At 41.6% G+C, this 20603-nt stretch overlaps 1 protein-coding gene across 1 annotated transcript in view; it reads left to right on the plus strand.

Annotated features, from left to right (window-relative positions):
* Positions 1–20603, plus strand: part of LOC123944049 (formin-1-like) — a 285601-nt gene that overhangs the window by 95627 nt on the left and 169371 nt on the right. The window lies entirely within an intron of this gene.

Raw genomic sequence — 20603 nt, forward strand, 5'->3', positions numbered from 1 at the left:
TTTTAGACTAGTTTCTTAATTTGATCGGGACTTTTTTCAGCTTATAATTCTATTGAAAAAATATAAAATTTAACTCACAGTTAGTGAAAGTAGGCCGTATGTCATATGAAAAATATGTCTTACTCATTAACTTATTTATAAATTCATTCATTTAAGAAATCATTTACGGGGAGTTTATTTATGCTAGGTCTTGCTTTAGGCCCATGGGGTCCCGTGTGGTCACCATTAGCCACATGTGGCTGTTTAAGTAATATAATTGGATAAATCAAAAATTCAGTTCTTCAGTGGCATTCACCACTTTTCAGTTCTGTTTTTGGGGCTAGTGACTACCATATAGCACAGATTTGAAAAAAAATTGTCAATATAAAAGTTTATTGGATAGCACAGTCCGAACCTCTGGGATATGTTGGTGAGAAAACCCCAAAGACCTTTGCCCTGTGGTACTTACGTTAAAAATCAGCGTTAGAAACAAAACATTAAACCACTTGCTAGAGCTGGGTAAGGAAGATGGATTTTTGGGAGGGTGGGGACGGGGCTGCAGTTTTCAGTGGAATGTACAGAATAGTCCTCACGGAGAAGCTGACTTCTGAGCGAAGACTTGAGGACTTGAAGTCAGAGGCCACCAGCCATACATCAGAAGGCAAGTTCAAGATTCCCCAGGCCTTCTGGTTGACGTGAACTTGAACGAATGGCTGATGAGACTCGCGTGGGCTGCCTGACCTCGGTCAAAATTCATCCTCTCTTTGCCTCCATCCCCTTCCGGCAACCTGAGATAATGACTAGTCATATTATTTATTATTCTAAGTAGTTATTAAATGAGGTAACTGATCTGTCATGCTCAGCACAGTGCCCGACGCAGTCAGCCCTCCGCAGAGGACGGCTACCCTCATTTTGTTGCAGCTGATGTTATTGCTGCAAATTCTCAGCTTTAGTGTTTTGATAATAGCTTACATGGTGCTGCAATGAAGGTATAGGACATCCAGGGTTCTGCTCTTGATTTGCTGTGGGAGCTTGGGCTGCTCATCTCTATTCTCTAGGCCATAGCTTTCTGTTTCTATAAAAACCTGAGTCTACCCGACCCACTAGGATGTTGGGAAATTGAATCTAAGAGGGTGTGAAAGAAATGTTTGAAAAAAGTCCCACTGAATGATATTAGCATCAACTCCTTATTCTTAAATTATATAACGGGCTTCATCCATCAATTCCTATCTCAAGTAACATTAAATTGGGAAATTAGTTGTGACTTAGAGGGGCAAAAATGACAAAAGCCTGAATGCAGTTTTCTGTTAATCAAATCAGGTTCTCCCACTGACTTGAATTATGAATGAAAATCATCATCAGAGGGTTTTGTTTTTTTTTAACCTCTCCACTGTGTAGGAATTATGTTTTCTTTTCTTCCTTCCTTCCTTTCTTTCTTTCTTTCTTCCTTTCTTTTTTTTAAGATCTTAATTTATTTGACAGAGAGATGGAGATCACAAGCAGGCAGAGAGGCAGGCAGAGAGAGAGGGAGAAGCAGGCTCTCCACTGAGCAGGGAGCCCGATGCGGGGCTTGATCCCAGGACCCTGGGATCATGACCGGAGCCAAAGGCAGCTGCTTAACCGACTGAACCATTCAGGCGCCCTGGAATTATGTTTTCATGAGAAAGATGTGACACCAAAAATAATCAGATATCAGACCAAATCTTTAAGAGGACATATTTCGTGAAACAGTTTGAACTTTTCAGCTGCTATATATTCCCATGCAGTGAGATTCACACAAGACAGACGTAAGTGTACCCTCTGGCCAAGCTGGCTTATTAAAATCCATCCATAGACACAGAAGACTCCTCTGCTGTCTGAAAAGCAAAAGAAGAATCTCTGTATTCCAAAGCTAGCCTCAGTTTGCCTCTTCTAGGAGGCCTCTTCTGGCTAATCAGGATACTCTGCTGAATATTTTCTTACGCAACATCACATTAAACTTACTTCTGTCCCCTCTTCTCAGATGGGTATTACCCCTTTCTTTTGGTTCCCCCTCTGGGTGCTTGGTAACATGTTGTTTACTCATAAAACGAATTACTTCTGTTTTGATGAATGAGTATTTTTAAAACCTCAAAGAATTTGTTTTTAAAACATCAAAGCATTTGGTTGTTTATTCTTATTTCTTATCTCATAATTGTTTGCCTGTTCAGCAGAGGATTTCCACTAAGACAGTTAGTGTTTGATATGTTTATTTTGTTTCCCTGTCTGAGGGGAAAAAAATACCCTTCATTTGAACTCTTTAATCTTTCTGAGCAGCAGCGAGGTTGCTGTTGCCCTGTAGAAGCCGCGGATGTGTAGTCTTGGCATGCCTCTGGAAGTGGAGGAAAACCTGTATATTGACTGGGCTTTGCTGTCCTGAGACTGGTTGGGAGTTTTCAGTGAGCGTGTGGCCTATGTTGGAGCTGAGATTTTAAGTTAAAAAAAAAAAAAAAGGGGGAGTTGAGGCAATGCCAGAGAACTCTAAGCCTGTCCCTTATGAGCTTTCCCTCCAGGCCCGTGGTCAGGTTTCACACATGGAGATGGATGTCTCTTCCCTGAGCCAGATTTTTGTTGTCTCTCTTAAAATGAAAGTGAAAGTAAATTGCAGAGGTTTTGAGGAGCTGGGGAGTTCATAGCATCAGAAGCCAACTTCATCAGCTTAACCGCAGAATGATTCCCACACAAGGTGAGCAGGAAGAACACTGGCCAAATGGGTCTCGTTTCTAATGACTGGAGTGGAGGATATGTTGGAAATTTAAAAATCAAGTGTTCTCTGAGCCTTGGCTGTACGGGCTGAGCCAGCGTTCAGACCAACATGTGGAACACCTCTTCGGCGGAGCTGGTCTTCCTTCCTCGGCACTGTCTACATTCCTCGTTCAGAAGTAACTGTCAGAATTCCCAGGATTCTGCTGAACGTGGACACTAGTTTCTAGTTCACCTTCTACAGTACCATCTGAAGTTCCTGTCCCTGGCAGTGGCGGTCAGTAAGCAGATACGTAAATCTGTAGCCTGGGCAGGGATCCTGTTCCATGGTGTCTTAGCATCCGAGAGTTGGAGGGGGACCTTACCAGTCTGCAATTCAGTACATGAATTTCCAGTACAGTGAATTTTGGTACATGACAAACCGAGACTTAGAAAGAGGACGTGACTTCTTGGGTTTGCATACCAGTAACTGGGAAGACGTCGGTAACAACAGACACTTGAGACAATGCACAGGAGCCTCAGATGTGTCTTCATTTCCCCTTCATTTAAACATGGATTTGCCACATGGATGATGGTCACAAATTTTATTGGGGTGACTGAGCCAACATTTATAAAAGAGAGCGGTCATCATTAAAAGCACCAACAAAATACAGCTACACTTGGGCAATTCCAAAATAGTTCCTATATTGGAAAAGTATCCCAGGGATTTATTTGTTTGTTTGTTTGTTTTGTTTTGTTTTGGAGTCATTCTTCTAGCTAATCTTTGTAAAAAAGGATGGTTTGTGTGTAACTCCAACAACAATATGTGTAGATTGAGAACTGTTTTCCTTTGATTCTATCAACCATTTTAAATATTAGCTGTAATACTGACAGACTTGTGTCCCATACTTGGGCATGTACCATCCTCATTTGTGACCCCAAACCATGCTGCCACTACAAACATAGCAGTGGCCAAATTGAGAACTGGGGCCAAAAGCATCAGCTCCTCTTGGCAGCACCAACACTCAGTACTGTCTCCTATTTTTTTTTTTTTTTTTTTGGTTCCTGATAACCTCAGAGCACGTCATTTCACTTGCCCACACAGATTCCTTTTCGATAAAATGGGGAATAGTGACCCTGGAGAAGCTTGTTATGAGAATAAAATGAAATCATAGTGATAAAATTCCTTTAACCATTTCCTAGAACTATGTATTAATAGTAGTCTATGAACGAATGAGAAAGTTTTATGAAGAAATTCTTGAACGTCATTGATCCCCAAGGTCATTGAGGAGTCATTGAAGGGTTTGAATCTCCATTGGCTGAAACTATTTGCAAATGGTCATTTCTAGAGCATTCCTGTTTTTCAGGATTTATAGAATTCTACAACTTCCTTAATGTCACAGTAGACATCTGGTAGTTCGTCTTACACCAGTTTATATACAGTCTTTAGCACTGTAAAACAGAGTTTCCACTGTCAATACGCCCATACTTATACGGTCTCTAAGTTACATTTGTTACTAGGAAAGGGAGGGCAGCACCTTGACATGGAGCCAGGAATCAGACTTCATCATCTGAGAGTCTTCCTCCTGGCACCTGTTAAGGAGGTGGCTGCTCTGATCAACTTTTACATTGTTTCCCAAGCTCACCCTACAACTTGCAGAAAAGCAGCGTGACATGTCACTCTTCTTCCTCCCTTGAAATGCCAAGATCTCACTTTGCATTATAAATCATCTCTGGGCTTGTTCCTTCCTCTGTAAGATACATAAAATCATTCCTCTCCCTCTGCCTTTTTAATAGATTATTTCTGAAGAAGTAATGAGATAAATGATAAATGATAATGATTCCCTGAGGACTTGCGGGGAGGGTGGTGAGCTGGGGAGGGGTTGGGATGCTTCAGTAGACATTAGTCTGTTGAAACTTCCTGGAGCCAAGAGCCTTCAGTTGTAATTTGGTCACTTTGGCGAGGATCATAGCTGTAATTCTTCAGTCGCAGACTTGGTGTCTCAGTTTAGTGGGGAGGGGAGAAGGGTAGAAGGAGAACGTTGTTTGGAATCCTGAATATAAATTTATAGGGTTTTCATAACTTGTTGCCTTCTGAGTTTATGTAATTTCAGCTTTTGTATACAGAGATAATTTCTCTGGGCTGTCTTGGTAAGGTTTGTGCATTATTTTTTCTCCCGAGAGTGAGGATAATTTGCCAACCCCTTTGTATTTCTCATGTGTTTGAAAAATGAGCGGAGAGCTTAGGGGTTATCATCTATAGAAATGAGTGAAATAATTTGCCCATGTGTTGATTGCACCAGTATCTATGACCTTGAGGTCATTAGTGCCATGTCCAGATTCTTGAGTGATATCTGGATTGATAAGGGCTTTCCTGTTCTTCAGCTTCAAGGCCCCTGACTGGCCAGATCTACCACAAGCAAACGGGAGCTCTGCCCCATGACAGGCACCAATTTACAAAGTTGTGCCTTGCAAAGTTTATTTGGATAGAAGGTGGCCCCAAAAGTTAAGTTTATTTGCTTATTTTTAAAAAATGGTGGCCAGAGCGTGTCAAGTACGGATATCAATGATTCTTTCAGAATGTTAAATCTGAATATTATTCTTGGAGTTCGAATGTATTTCTCTGTCAGCCGTTAAACAGTAATAATCTGGACTTTGCCTCGAGCCAGCTGCTGTCATTAGCAAGCTCATTACCTCCCCCGACCACAAGAGGGCACCTAAGAATGCTGAGACAGGAAGCTGAATTCATTTCTTGGAGCTGGGAGAAGTGGAAACTACAGAAGGCTAACTTTCTCTCCTCTCCACCCTCCTAAGTCTCCTTAAGTCTCTTATGGGAACCATGAGAGCACATGATCTACACAAAGTACTGAGAGCCAAGTGCATATGAGAAAGGCCTGTAGGTATTAGTAGAATAGAAATTACTATTTGACATATTTCCAGTACTTTGAATGACTGTAGTATAGAAATGCATGAAGTATCGGCATTAGCCCCTACGTAACGGATCCTGGAATCACCTCCATGACCCACACACGCGTGCGTGCGCACACGTATACACGGCTTTTTAAAATCTTCCACATCTAAAGGGAGGGAAGTTTGTTTGTTTAAGGGAGCGAAGAGTTCTTTGAATATAGATTTTGTTTTGAAGAACAAAACAAAAGATTTGATATTACAAGATAGGCTATGAGAAAATCATTCTAAATATTGTTATTTTTAAAAAGTATCCTTCTGCCTGGTTGAAGAAAGTTTTGAATTCTGGCCTATATTTTTCTGAACCTCTTTCATTTATGCTGTATTCAGGCCCTTTTCTAAGACTATGATGTGGGCTGGAGCTCGACAGGGATTCAAGGGTGGGTGCCAATGCAGTGACTCCTCTAGCCTCGACTACTGAGCTGGAAAATGTGAGGATATAACAAGAATAGGCAAAGATCTTAAATGGGCATTTAAGTCACAAAACCAGGTCACTGGAGGCTTTCACAACTGAACTCATAAATACTTTGCAAAGTGCATACAACTCCAACATACACAGATCATGTGTTCACCTAGGGACATGCTTAATGTGGACAGAAATAAGTCTTAATAACTTCGCATTTATGTAATGTGTATCAAGTGAAGATGACAAGGATTTCAGTAGTGATGATAATAGCACGTGGTTTTGGGTTGAGTGCTTGGCATGTATTAACTTATGTAATTGACATGAGAACCCAGTAAGTTGGTTACTGCTGTGATCCCCATTTCGTAGGTGAGGAAGCTTCAGCCTAGAGGGGTTACGTAACTTGCCCAGCATCGCACAGCTCATAAGTGGTAAGGAAATGGATCTAACAACAACCCCCGAGCTTGTGCTCTTAATTACTTTTCAAATGGTCCAACTGCAAGTCCTGGCTTGAAGTACGCTTCAAGGCTGAATTGTATTCCTTGGTCATTGTTTAGTGAAACAAGCACTAGCTTTGGTGTCAGTAGACCTGGTTCTACTTCTGGCTCTGACCTTAGCCAACTTTTGAATCTCAGGCAAGTTCTTTAAATTCTCTGGCTCTCAGGTCTCATCTGTCCAAAGACGCAAACTTTAATTTGATGAATTACAACGATCTGGTCATTACTTCACCTTGCAAATAGGGGCACCCAAGATCCACCAACTGCATTTTACTTACTTGAAGATAGACAAGGGAATTACATGTAAACCAGCATCTCTGCACTAAGCCCCAGGAACCATCTGATAGACGGAGGCGGTTGACCCATCCCGCTATGTTGTAGGAGTCCTAGATATGTGGGAGCTTGAGGAATAATTGTCATAATAACCCCGAATCTTAAGAGACATAAATGGGCCAGAGAATCCTCTCAAAATAAACCAAGTTTCTTAATGTGTGGGGGTATTGACCGACTGGGAATATGTTGGGGGAAGATTACAATGGAGTGGCGCCAGAGATCTTGTCTTCAAGGTAAGCAGTTAGCCGTTGCTCTGTGTCCAGTCACGTAACCTCTCTAAGTCTCTGGCCTTAGTTTCTGTAACTGTCATGGCCTCCAAAGTGGATGTTTTTTAAAGATGCTTTCCAGATGCAGAATATCAGATCATATCTGTGTGGACAACTCCATACACACATTTCACAACTGAGTGTAGAAAAGCGTGCGAGTAGGAAGAAACTGCAAATCCAGACCTCGCTTCGTCAGTGAGGAACATGGGATGTAACGCAAACCAGCCTTGACACCGGTTTTCTTCCTTCACAGAGGCCATGTTCCTTTCTCACACTTGTCCCTACTTAACAAAAAATGCATTTGGCAGCATCAGCCTTTGGTGGCACTGGCCAGCCCCCGTCGGCTGGGTGGCCCTTCACCATCCTTGCCTCCTCCGTCTTTCAGAGTTCCCAGGGTCCAGAGGCCAGCCAGGAGTTCCGATTACACTGGACAAAGCTGTCCACGTGTTTCTTAAGACAGTCTGGCTGGACCCCACTACTGTGGCTACACTTCCAATTTTTGATAAAATACCTTTTGGCCCAGAGCTTGATTTCATTTAGGCCTGACCTGATTTCTCTCCAGCTGAGGCTAATTTGCATGGCTGTAAACACGGGCCTTACACAGCTCACCAACTGTGATAAAAGCAAAGGAAACCCGAGACCACTGGAAACTCCAAAACTGCCTTCGGTATCTGAGCCTGACTCTGAGTCACGCCTCAGCCGGGGAGACTTAAGCTAAAGAAATGTTATTCTGATTGATCTGATTAGGGCAGCAAGGTTAGCCATGGTCAATTTACAAAGACAGTATGAGAAGAAATCATGTGTGTCGCCATGTTATGGGTCAGCGAGGCCCCTGCCAGAAGTTATGAGAAGCCACAACTCTGCCAGGACCATGAGCGGATCTCCTGGGTGGGGTAAAAATGAGACGGGAAGGTTCGGGGCCCCTCCAGTGGAATGAATGACAGAAGGATTGGGGGAGAAGAGCTAGTGAATCATGCTTGCTTCCAGCTGGATTCCTTAGCTGCCAAGTCCCTTCCATGTGAGTGGGAGAGCACGGGGGTTCCCCCATGCAGTATAAAGAGGACCGTCCTAGCTCCTCACTGCAGTGGAAAGGAGAGGGAGGAAAGGCTCATTTGAGAAGAATATGAGGCTCTAGATTGACCCACGGAAGCAGCCAGATGGAACCCATTGGGCATTCTGATCCCTTCCTCCACCCAAGAGTAGTTTAATTGGGATCTGGCTCCAGGCTCTGGTTACTAAATAACCTGAGTTTTAGTGTTTTCATTTTCATTAATTAGTTTTTATGCTAGGTGCCTTATTAGTCAATTAGGCATTTTGCATGTGCAAAATATCCTAGGAGGTGAGAAGGGGGTCTTTAAAAATAATTTAGAGCTGCAAGTACCAGGGGGTTAATTCATGACCTAATTATCACATCACGTTTTACTCTCTTGTAGACTCTTGTACAACTTCCTTCTTTTACAGCAAGCACAAAAACTTTTAAACTTTGCTTGCAAATGGTTATTGCATTCATACTGGTTTTGAGGATTTTGGATCTTCCACTCTGGGTGTGGTTCTCTTCTTCCCTGTCCAATTTAGGAACACCGGTGTTACTTACAACACTGGGATAAGGTGCATTAATTAGCAAAGAAAGATTTATTTAAAATGTAGCCAACTGAAAGCCACATTACTTGAGCTGGGGCTCATTATGGATGGTTCAGTCTGTACTATAATCATCTTACTAATGGAAAAAATGAGACCTTGAGATGGTTGCTTAGAGAAGAACGTGATTCAGAATGTAGCAGCGAAGTGTCTAAAGCCTATGATGTTTAGACTGATTTAGCAAGACCTTGGAGAAACTGGACCGTGCAATGTGTTTGTTATGGATGATGTACCCTCTTGGGGTGTGGCGATAGCCAGACAACTCAGCCCTGGGGGAGGCAGCCATTCATTTGCCACCAAAGGAAGGGGTAAGCCTCTGAGACTCAAGGTACATGTGGAGGGAGGGAGAAACAAAGTCCCTGTGCCGGTCTGCAAGTCCTGTCAGCTGCGATCTTGGGGTTTGACCTGGAGCCACCAAGAAGCCAGTGCAAGGCTGTGGTAGAGGCCTGAGCTCTAGGCCTCTGAGCAACTGTTTCCTCCAACACAGCCAGGGCACCGAGAGTCACAGTCTAGAGGAGGGAAGGGGGTAGTGTAGTGGCTCAACGCGGTTTCTTTCTGATTCATGACTGTGCTCATGGGACAAGGCTCTTCATCCTTCCATACGGTTTCCTCATCTGTAAAGTGAGAATGATAATAGTACCTACTTCAAAGGGTGACTATGAGAATTAAAATAATCTCTGTGTTTCCTCGGTCCCTGGTGCACAAATGTTTGCTGTAGCTGCCCTACTCTTGGCAGCGTCACCGTGACCACGAGGAGTGGAATAAGAACAATGAGAATCCTCTAGTGTCACCCTCCAGGAGAACAGAAGTTTGGACTCAACCAGAGGCCCCATTGCTCATTCAGTCATGGCTTCTGAGACCCCAGAGAGCTCCATGAGGTCCCTTCTACTCCATGTTTGCGGTACAGTTTTAAATGTGCCAGACATAGAGGTGCTGGCAGGGACACAGAATGGCTGATTCAGGTGATGGGGGAATTCAAAGTATGATGTTTTAGGTTGGTTTCCATATTAATGAAATAGACTGAATCTAGCTATTATACTTTATTTAAATTTTCATCAACCTCATACATGGATATACTTTTAAGACTTAAACAATATTATGGGGGCCCCTGGGTGGCTCAGCCTGTTAAGCATCCAACTCATGATTTCAGCTCAGGATGTGATCTCAGTGTTGTGCGATCGCCCCCCGCATCCGGCTTCATGCTGGGCTCCATGGTCATGGAACCTGCTTAAGGTTCTCACTCTTCCTCTCCCTCTCCACCCCTTCTCTTTTTCCCCTCTCAAAAAAAAAAAAAAAAAAAAAGACAGAGAGAGTGAGAGTTATGCAGTATTAAAAGACTTATGAAAATGAAAAGGTCCTGCAGATACCAACAAATTTCAAGCAATTTTTCATACAGACCGCATCCTCCAATCAAACTGAAATTATATATAAAAAACTGAAAGATAACTTAAATATGTCAATAATGAAAACCTCCTTGCCTTTTAAAATTTATATTTATACTGTAAGTAACTCATGGATTAAGGAAGAAGTTATAATGGGACTCAGAAAAACTTTATTTATTTAAATTCAATTAATTAACATAAGTATTATTGGTTTCAGAGATAGAGGTCAATGATTCATCAGTCTTTTATAATACCCAGTGCTCATTTCTGCTTACTGGGTTTTGGACAGTAAGCAGAAAACACTTTTAATTTAAAAAAATATATTGTCTATCAAGACTCCTAAGATGTAACTAAAATGTATGGTTATGAGCATTTATATTAGAAAACAAAAAGGTAAAAAAAAGGTAGCTTCCAAAATTAAATAGGTAGGGGAAAAAAGAGAAATTAGAAAAAATATTACGTTAAATGACAAGAAAATCCATTTTTTAGGTGAAATGTGATCAAATATTTAAAATTTCATATGCTTCAATCAAATACAAATACAACCAAATATTAAAGATGAGAATGGGAATTTAAAAAACATTTTAAAACACAATACAAAAAATCAATAAAGTTAATTTTGTTTTCTGAAAACAAAATTCACACACTTTTGGCAGGATTGAGGAAAACAAACATATATAAATGAGGAAAACAAACATATATAAAATATTAGGAAATAAAGATGAATATAACTATAAGATCCAATAGAAATGTAGAAGATCCATGAGAATACCATGAGTAAACTTTTGCCAGTTAAAGAACATGAAATGAACAACTTCCTAGAAAAATGTGAATTACAAATCATATCCCAGAAGAAACAGAACACCTGAATGCCTATAAATATTAAGGAAACTGGATCAGTAGTTTAAATCTTCCCACAAAGTACCAGATGGTTTGATTACACCAAACATTTCCTTCTTCCACAAAATGCTCTAGAGACTAAAAAATGATGTTACACTCAAAGCTGGTTTATAGTCTTGATAGCACTATCGGACAAGAACAGGAAGTTAAGAAACATTACAGGCTAGTTTCTCGAATATAGATGTGAAGATCTTAAACAGAGGATTAGCTAATTGAATCCAGCAATGGATAAAAATTACTCTATTGAAAGCATTAACATAGACCTAACTAAAAACTAAAGGAGAGCTATTCTGTTTATGAATAGGAAAAACAGTACTATAAAGATGAAGTTAACCCCAAGCTGATTTCTAGTTTGAAAGTAATTCTAATCAAAATCTAAATAGGATTATTCAAAATTGGGCAAACTTATTCTAAAAATTTGTACGGAAGAGCAGAGGTTCAAAAACAAGTTTACAGAAACAATCTTAAATGTTGTGGTTAGTTAAAAAAAAAAAAAAAAAAAAGTCTCACACACACACACAAAAATTCCATTGGCCTGAAGTTAAACATATGAAAATCCAAGGAATTTTATGGACTCACATATCTGTAGCAAAACTTTTTTTTTTTTTTAAGCAAAGGAATAAGAAACATAAAATTCAGGGGAAAAAATCTGAAAAAGAAAAATTAGGAGGTTACTTATTCTACCTCAGGTCAAAAAAAAGTAAGTATGGTACGGTAATAATTGGCACAGAAAATAATAAAACAAAGATTAATGAAAAGAGTTGAAACTTCAGAAGCAAGATCAATGTATAATGCAAACTAATATATGATAAATGTGGTATCTCAGATCAGTAGGTAAAATTGACTCTTAAAAATATTTTAAAAATTGGATATAAATATACATATATATATATACATATATATATATGGCCCAAAGGAAAGAAAATAGATCCCTCCCTCATATCATGAATAAAAATCCATTCCAGATGTATCAAGTACATGAAAGGAAAAACTTAATAGTTTTTAAAAAAGAATATAGGAACCTACGTTTTAGCCTCACATGGAAAAGACATGTAAAGTATAAATCAAATAAGAAATAGTGTACATTAAAATAAAAAAAAACCTCTTGTTCATCAGACAATAGCACAAAGAATATGAAAAGCTAAGTCACAAGCTTGGGGAAGAGATTCATGATGTATATAACTGAAGAAGAATTACTCTCCAAAATACTAATAGAATTTTTACTGACCAGTAATAAGTTGGTCACCTTCTTTTAGAAAGATAGGCAAAAGACATGAAGAGGCTTGTCATGGAATGAATGGTCAATAAACATGTGAAGAGATAATAAGTCAGAACTAGGATATATATGCAGAGGTCTCATTTTAGACCCACGAGCTTGGCAAAAATTAGTAAGTATAACTGAAATATCGGGAGGGTATGGAATGGTAGGAGTTCTCATGGTGCTAACTGGAAGCTTAGTTGCTCCGTACGCTTGGAATGCAATTTGGCTTTACCTAGTTCATGTGAATATGTGTATACCCTCTGTTCAAACTTCTGCACATTTGTAGTAGAAGACTCATATGAGAATGTTTGTGAAAGCTTTGTTTATAGTAACAAAGATCTGAAAATGACACTATCATTAGAGTAGACCGATGGACTGAGGTCAGGTCACAGGATTGAATACTATACAGCTTTGAAAAAGAGTTAGCTATAGCTCCACACATTCATTAGATCATTTTTAAACAAGATGTCAAGTGAAAAAAGTCATGAATGATTCCATTTGTCTGAAGGTCAAACATGTGAAAGCCTACAAAGTGAATGGAATCATATATTTGTGACAAGATGATTTTTATAAAAATGATAAAAGCAAGGGGATAGTAAACATAAAATCAGAAGAGTGGGTCCTTTAGAGGAAGACTTGGGGTAGCTAGAGGGCTTCCAAAGGTATTAGTAGTTCTCACTTCCTTAGTCACTATGGACTTCCTATTTTGATAGACAAAGATTTTGTATTTCTAGAATTATATTTTAATTTATAAAAGTTCATTTTCCTTTTTTTAAAAAAGTACAGCTAACTTCTTGAGTTCATAAATTACACTTCTTTACATGTTTCTTTTGCTTACCACTTTCTTTCTGTTCCATCTTCCAAGTTCCTTTTAAATATTTTTCAGTTCTGACATCTGTATTTCATGTTCGAGGATTCTTCAAATAGTTGGTGATCCTTGGCTGCTATAGCCCATATAAGATTGAGGGGTGATAAGCCTGGATGGAGTGTTCAGTAGAAATGGGCAAGGTTTGCCCAGTAGTGGGTCTCACAGTGTGCTAAACAGTTGCAGAACAGCCATTTCAAATGGGAGTTTTCTTCGCTTTTCTTTTATTTTATTTAAAATTTTTATTTATTTATTTGAGAGGGGTAAGGGGCAGAGGAAGAGGGAGAAATAGGGTCCCCACTGAGCAGGGAGCCTGACGCAGGGCTCGATCCCAGGACCCTGTGATCATTACCCGAGCTGAAGGCAGATGCTTAACCGACATAGCCATCCAGGGGCCTGTTGTCTTTGCTTTTAGACTGATGTATTTTTCCAGATGGAATTTCTCCAGGCACCTGATTGGGGCTGGGGAGAGGTATATCAGCCTGACTGCTAGCATTCTGACAGAGAGGCTAAGAAAGGATGTGGAATTTTGATAATTACTCCATTCTACTACAAGACCTCCACCCCACTGTCTGCTCTGCCTGGTGTCCATGAACCCCAAATCTGTCTGGTTGAATTTTTCTACAAACTGTATTTCCTGAACATATAGGTGAGATTATACACGTGGCACTAATTGCACTATATACCAACTTCTAAATCATCCCCTAATTTTTGGCTCCCTACCAGTGGTGATTGCCTTCCCGAGCACATGATCCCTCTAATTTGTATGTGTCCGAGGTTCTCCCTTGCCTGGCAGACAGTGACATTTGTCCTTCCAGAGTGCCATGGAATACCACGCTTTCATCTCCTTCTGGCTTTATGTTTTCTGTTTTGAAATTGTAGGGAGTCACCTAATTTCACTGATAGATTTTGGTTTTGATACTCAGTCCCATCATTTGGAGTTTGTTTTTTTTTTTCTTAGAATATTTATTTAATTTATTTATTTTTTCAGCGTAACAGTATTCATTGTTTTTGCACAACACCCAGTGCTCCATGCAATACGTGCCCTCCCTATTACCCACCACCTGTTCCCCCAACCTCCCACCCCCGACCCTTCAAAACCCTCAGGTTGTTTTTCAGAGTCCATAGTCTCTTATGGTTCGCCTCCCCTTCCAATTTTTTTTTTTTATACTACTGGGTATTTACACTAAAGATACAAACGCAGTGATCTGAAGGAGCACGTGTACCCAAATATTTATAGCAGCATTGTCTACAATAGCCAAACTATGGAAAGAACCTAGATGTCCATCAACAGATGAATGGATAAAGAAGATGTGGTATATATACACAATGGAATACTATGCAGCCATCAAAAGAAATGAAATCTTGCCATTTGCGACAACATGGATGGAACTAGAGGGTATCATGCTTAGTGAAATAAGTCAATCGGAGAAAGACAACTATCATATGATCTCCCTGATATGAGGACATGGAGTTGGTTTTATAGAAGAAAGGGAAGTGAAATGCCTTTCCTGTTCTACCTACCACTCAAACACATCTTGATTTTCACATTTTGGAGGCTGTTGGCTTGTTGAACTCGGGTGACGGGGCATGTACATCCTTGCAGGAATGAGACATGTTTCAAGGGAAAGCACACAGGACTAGTAGTCAGACATATGATAACTCTGGGCAAATCACCTACTGTGTGCCTTTTGTACTTGTGATTCATCCGTATGAGAGCCTCCAGGTACACACTCTGATGACTCTAGTCAGGACAGAGGTAAGAGCTCACTCTTCACAGATGGTAGTCAATATTTTGGATCACTGTTATTCCATTCACATGGACGCCTGAAGGATAGCATATAGCGTGTGCTCGCTTTCCATGATGGATACTCTGTGAGCGTGAGGAGGATGGGGAAGACTAATTACCAACTCAGGGAAACGTGCTGGGTTATATACCGTAAGCCCTGGCAGAATCTTCTAGCAAATACACCATGCTCTTTCATCTTTCTTCCCCTGTGAGACTTTCCTGGAATCCTCCTGTCATGTTTCTAGAAGGAACTCAGTGAGCCTACTGGAAGCGATATGGTACTTACATCTCCCGTTGTTGCCCAGAAGGTGAACAGAGAAGGACTTAGGTCGTAAATAGCTCTACGTCCTGGCAATGGCTGCATGGACTATGAGTGGGGTTGTCCTAGGTGAAACGTGTCCATAAAAGGGAAAACTGAAGTGGCCTCAGGTGTCCTTAAAAAAGGGAGCATTCCTCTTTGAGTTTTGCCCCAGATTCTGCCTCCTGATGCTCGAGGCCCTGAAGCCAGGAGAGCCCACTATCACTAGCTCTTCACCATCTGAGCAGGAGTGGGAAAGAGCCAGGTAATTTGCATTGTGGTACACTCTGAATCAAAGGCCATCCATCATTTCTGATATCTTGAATGCAGTGATTATCATATCAAAGACACACGATGACATTGAAGATAATAAGATTTCTGTTGCCCATCATCACTACCCAGCTTGGAGTAATTATTAGCACGTGTTCTTCTCAAAAGCCTAACACTCTAAACTTTAGAGAGAAAAAGCCCTATCGGAGTGACCAAAAATACATACAAGAGACTGGGTTCAGTGTCTTAATATTAAATGAGAAATATTGCAAGACAGAGAGTCCCAAGGTCTCACAAAATTGTTACTTAGAATCCTTAGGAGGCTGGCACGGCTTATCTGCATCTGACATTGGCCTTATGAAAGAAAGCAGATGTTCATGAATGGGCACATAGCTTCATGAGACAGAGAGGGACAGGGGCACATTTCCAGCTGGTTAATCAAAAAAGCTCTGGGCATCAGGGATTGTATAAACACGCATGCATATATGTCAGACGTTGTGCTAAGTACCAATGAGAGTAAACAGAAGAACATGTTCATTTGAGGTCACCTGACTCCACAGAGTGTGTCCCCCAGAGCAGCAGCATAAGCATGGTCTGTAGCTTACTAGAAATAAAAGGCCCTCAGGCCCAAGTGTTAGTTTCCCGGGACTTCCTCAACACACTGGGTAACTAAAAACTACACAAACGTATTGTCTTATAGTTCTGGAGATAGGAGTCTGAAATCAAGGTATTGGAAAGAGCCATCCTCCCTGGGAAACTGGTAGGAGAACCCTTCTTCACCTCTTCCCATCTGCTGGTGGCTTGCTGACAATCTTCGGCATTCCTTGGCATCAAGCAGTGAAATTCCATTCTCTGCCTTTGTCATCACTTGGCATTCTCCCTCCCTGTCTCTGTGTCTTCCCATGGCCGTCTTCTTAAGAGGACACCAGCCACATTGGATTAGGGGCCCATCCGACGCCAGGGTGACCTCATTTGTATTCATTACACCTGCAGTGACCCCATTTCCAAATGAAGTCACATTCTGAGGTACTGGAGATTAGGACTTCAACGTATCTTTTTGTAGGAAGAATACAGTTCAATCCAAAACTGAATCTCATTCCTAGTGAATGAGAGTCTATATTTTTAACAAGGTCCCTCGTAATTCACATGCATGCTAAACTTCTAGAGGTTATCTCACAAATTCTTAATTGCCTTAAACTATAGACCGCTTTCTATAGGCAACTGCAGGTTTTGCCTATGGTTTGTAGAGGTATATAGGATCCCCATCCTGGGCAATCCTACGAAATTTAGGAATGACCAAAAGAAAGCTTTCGTTTTTCTCCTCAGTGCTAGGGCCAGTGGTGAAAGAAGGAAAAGAGAAGGAATGTTTCCTCTACTCATCTGATAGCCATGCTATCAACATGTTGTCAAGATGGGATTTTAATGGAGGATTATAATACAGAAATTTAAAACAAAACAATAAAACTTGACTTAAAGCTACATGCCACTGGTGCGTCTTGAGTGGTAAGCCGCTGTGCTCCCATCCCTTCTAAAACAGAGAGTAAATAAAATTCTCCATCCAGCTGTTAAAGGCTACGGTATGGAATATGTTCCTGGCCTTGGGAGAGCTTGGACCATGCTGGTTGGAAGCCACCTGAAGGCCTGGAATTGAATTTTCCTGGGTTATCCTGATGTTATTAACATCTGTCCTGAAGACAGTCCCTCTTTCCTCCCACTCTTGGGCCACAGTAACTTAGCAGGCACACCATCAGTTTAAAAGGCAGTCTTGGACAGTGGGGCCTATGTTTTGGTTTGGTTTGGTTTGATGTTTTACTAGAGGCTGGATCTTTTCAGAGTCTTCTGTTTTCTTTTTCATTTTCTTTCTGCCGCGTAGCCCTCTGTCCGGTTGCTTCTCACCAGGTCAGCTGTCATTACTTTAAAATTATTTCATGTTCATTACAGCCAAGTACCCTTGAAGGGGCCTTGAGGTCTCAGAAACAAAAGGATGGCGTTTCTCACCTGTACCTTTTTGTGATTGTACTTTGGCCTGGCCTGGAGGCAGGGCGAATGAATGCACTGATGTCTCTTGGCCATTTTCTCTCCTGAATCTCTGGTCAGTGGGAAAATGCATATGATTTTAGTTTTGACACAAAAACTTCCAAACCATCAGAATTATCTCCTGCTTATATTCCCGCCCTCCTCCACCCCGTGGTGCCTCCTACCCCTGTCCCAGCCCCAGCCTTCACCTGCTGTGGTCTTCTCTCCATTTGCTTTCTGAACAGAATTCACTGGCCTCAAAACCAACAAAAGAGCTTTTCTGTCTCATCGGTAAAGGTGTGGGATGCCAAATATGTTCTCAGACGCAAGACAGGATGACAAGTCGCCTTTTCACATTTCTTGGTGAAGAGCCTAAATCCTTAAAGTAAACTTCATCGGAGCAATTTTATGTGTCCCCAAAAATAAGGCCATGGAAGAGATTCAGACCTAGCAGTCTGACAGAACAGTGAAGCTTAGTTTTCCTTGAAACGTTTCGTGGCACAGATAATCAGGCTGTGTGTAGAAAGCTTATTTTAATGGAATATCAGGCCAGTTGACGGAGGCCACTACCCAGAAGACTACCTGGCTGTGCCGACCCATCAGCTTGTTTGTACCAAGTCAGGTGACACTTCATAATATGGTCCCATGGAACCAGCCTACCAACTCCTCAGGTTCTGATGCCAAAGAGTGGCGGGGGTGCAACACAGGAGACGGGACAAGGGAGCTGAGTCAGCATTTATTTTCCTCTCACCTGCCAAGAAACAATTGCATGTTTCCAAGGAAGCGCTCACTCTCCCTGAGGACAGAGAGAACAAGACGCCTGCCAGCTCTGGTCTTGCCGGTCCCCTCCAGCTGGCCCTTTCTCCTGGCATCGGCTGGGAGGAGGAGTCACTTACCTGTCTCATCTCCAGTCACTGCCACACGAGAAATGGCCGGGAGGGCACAAGAATATGAAGTGGGGTTTTGTCAGTTGTTCCGTCCCATGAATTTTTTTTTTTTAATTTTGTGTATAAGGCCTGCATCCATGGGCTATTGTGCTTCATGGCATTGTATTATCTTGTCTCGCTTCTTAGAATTCCCTTGGGAAATTCTCACTCTTTCTTCCAAATTAGATTTCTATTAATTATAAAATAAGAATTTGTAATTTGGTACTGGAGTGGTTGCAAGTGGGGGACATTTCAGTAAGAGAGAACTAAAGCTAAGGGTTCCCTGTTATGCCATATCTCATCCCCAGAAGATGCTGCTCTCCAATCCCACCAGTCGGGACTTCAGACTAATTTATATTTATGATTCAGAGCAGGTTATCAGCTTGACTACCCCAGAGCTTGTAGCCTGTGAGATAGGTTCATCAATTTCTAGGTCTCTAACGTAGGGTTCTATCTGCCTACCAGCTTAGTCCGTAAGAATGTCTTTTTTTTTTTTTTTAAAGATTTTATTTATTTACTTGACAGAAAGAGATCACAAGTAGGCAGAGAGGCAGGCAGAGAGAGAGAGGGAAGCAGGCCCCCTGTTGAGCAGAGAGCCCGATGAGGGACTCGATCCCAGGACCCTGAGATCATGACCTGAGCCAAAGGCAGCGGCTTAACCCACTGAGCCACCCAGGCGCCCCAGTCCGTTAGAATGTCTTTGAGGGAAATGCAAGAGTCCTTATGAAAGCACGCGGATCCCTTTGGCATCCAGGGGCTTAGAAATGCAAGGGATTCCTGTCCATGAGACAAGCTACTTTCTCATTAGTAGTGCGTGGGCTTCATACTAGCCTCTTAATGTCTGTGCTTTTGCCAAGTAACAGCGTTCAGTGAGTATTGATATGAAGCTTAAGCCAAAGATCACCAGTGTGAAGGCGCAAGAATAGAGATTATGTTTTTTAGAATTGCTTTGGAGAGACAGATTGTCTCCTTTCTGTGTATTCTCTGCTGTCTTCAGTTTCCTTGAGAGAGGCAAACCACGTGCTCATTTCTTCTATAGAATCAAACATGACCGCCCATGGCTATTTGAAATATATCCCTATCGCGTAAGGAAAGAGCTGCCCATGTCTGTGGATCCTTCATTTATTCGTTTGTTTTTGGTCAGGGGAGGGGGAATCAGACAGGCAAGGCAGCAACTTTCCAGTGCATTTATATGCCTGAAGGGCCCAGGAGGTATTTGTGGTTGTTATTTTTTTTTTAAGATTTTATTTTATTTATTTAACACAGAGAGATCACTAGTAGATAGAGAGGCAGGCACAGAGAGAGAGAAGGAAGCAGGCTCCCTGCTGAACAGAGAGCCGGATGTGGGACTCGATCCCAGGACCCCGAAATCATGACCTGAGCTGAAGGCAGCGGCTTAACCCACTGAGCCACCCAGGCGCCCCTGTGGTTGTTATTTAACTAGACATGCACCTGTTCTACGATAAAACACCTTCACAGGAGATGGGACTCACGACTGAAACTGGGAAATTTCAAGTGTGAGGCCTAAGCCAAAGAACAGAGCACCTACCCAATGTGGTACAGGCTTGAATGTGTTTGATGTCCAGTGAAGGGGCAGGTAGAGAAATTCCTCATCTTCGGTTTCAGACAGGGAAGCCTCCCTGGAAGAAGACGGCTTCCATCGTTCTCTCAGTGTTGCGGCTCTGCCGAACTCACTTGGCCAAGTGTGCTTCCAGCATTCATGGGCTATTCAGACCATTTATTTTTATTTTTACTCCTGGCCCCATCTGCCAGGCTCGGGCAGAAACCTGAAGATAGATGTGGATTTTATGTTGATGTGAAAAATCCCACTGCGCCTGGCAGGAGAGCTTTCTCAGTCTGTCTGGCAAGACTTTTCTAGCTGAATAGTCAGGGTGTGGTTTTTTTTCCAGTGTAGCAAATCTGTCTTCCCATTTCTGTCTTAATTCTTATTCAAAGAGGCAGGTTCTTCTTCAAAAAAAATCCACATATGTAAGAAATAATAATCATTTGGATACACCGGCCCAAGGTACAGGATTAGACAGTGTGGGACGTCAGCCTGCCTATCCCCTTCCTGGAAGGCACTGCGAGAGCTCCCCAGGCACTGTGATAGTAG

This window comes from Meles meles, chromosome 6 (assembly GCF_922984935.1).
Source record: "Meles meles chromosome 6, mMelMel3.1 paternal haplotype, whole genome shotgun sequence".
Classification (NCBI taxonomy): Eukaryota; Metazoa; Chordata; class Mammalia; order Carnivora; family Mustelidae; genus Meles; species Meles meles.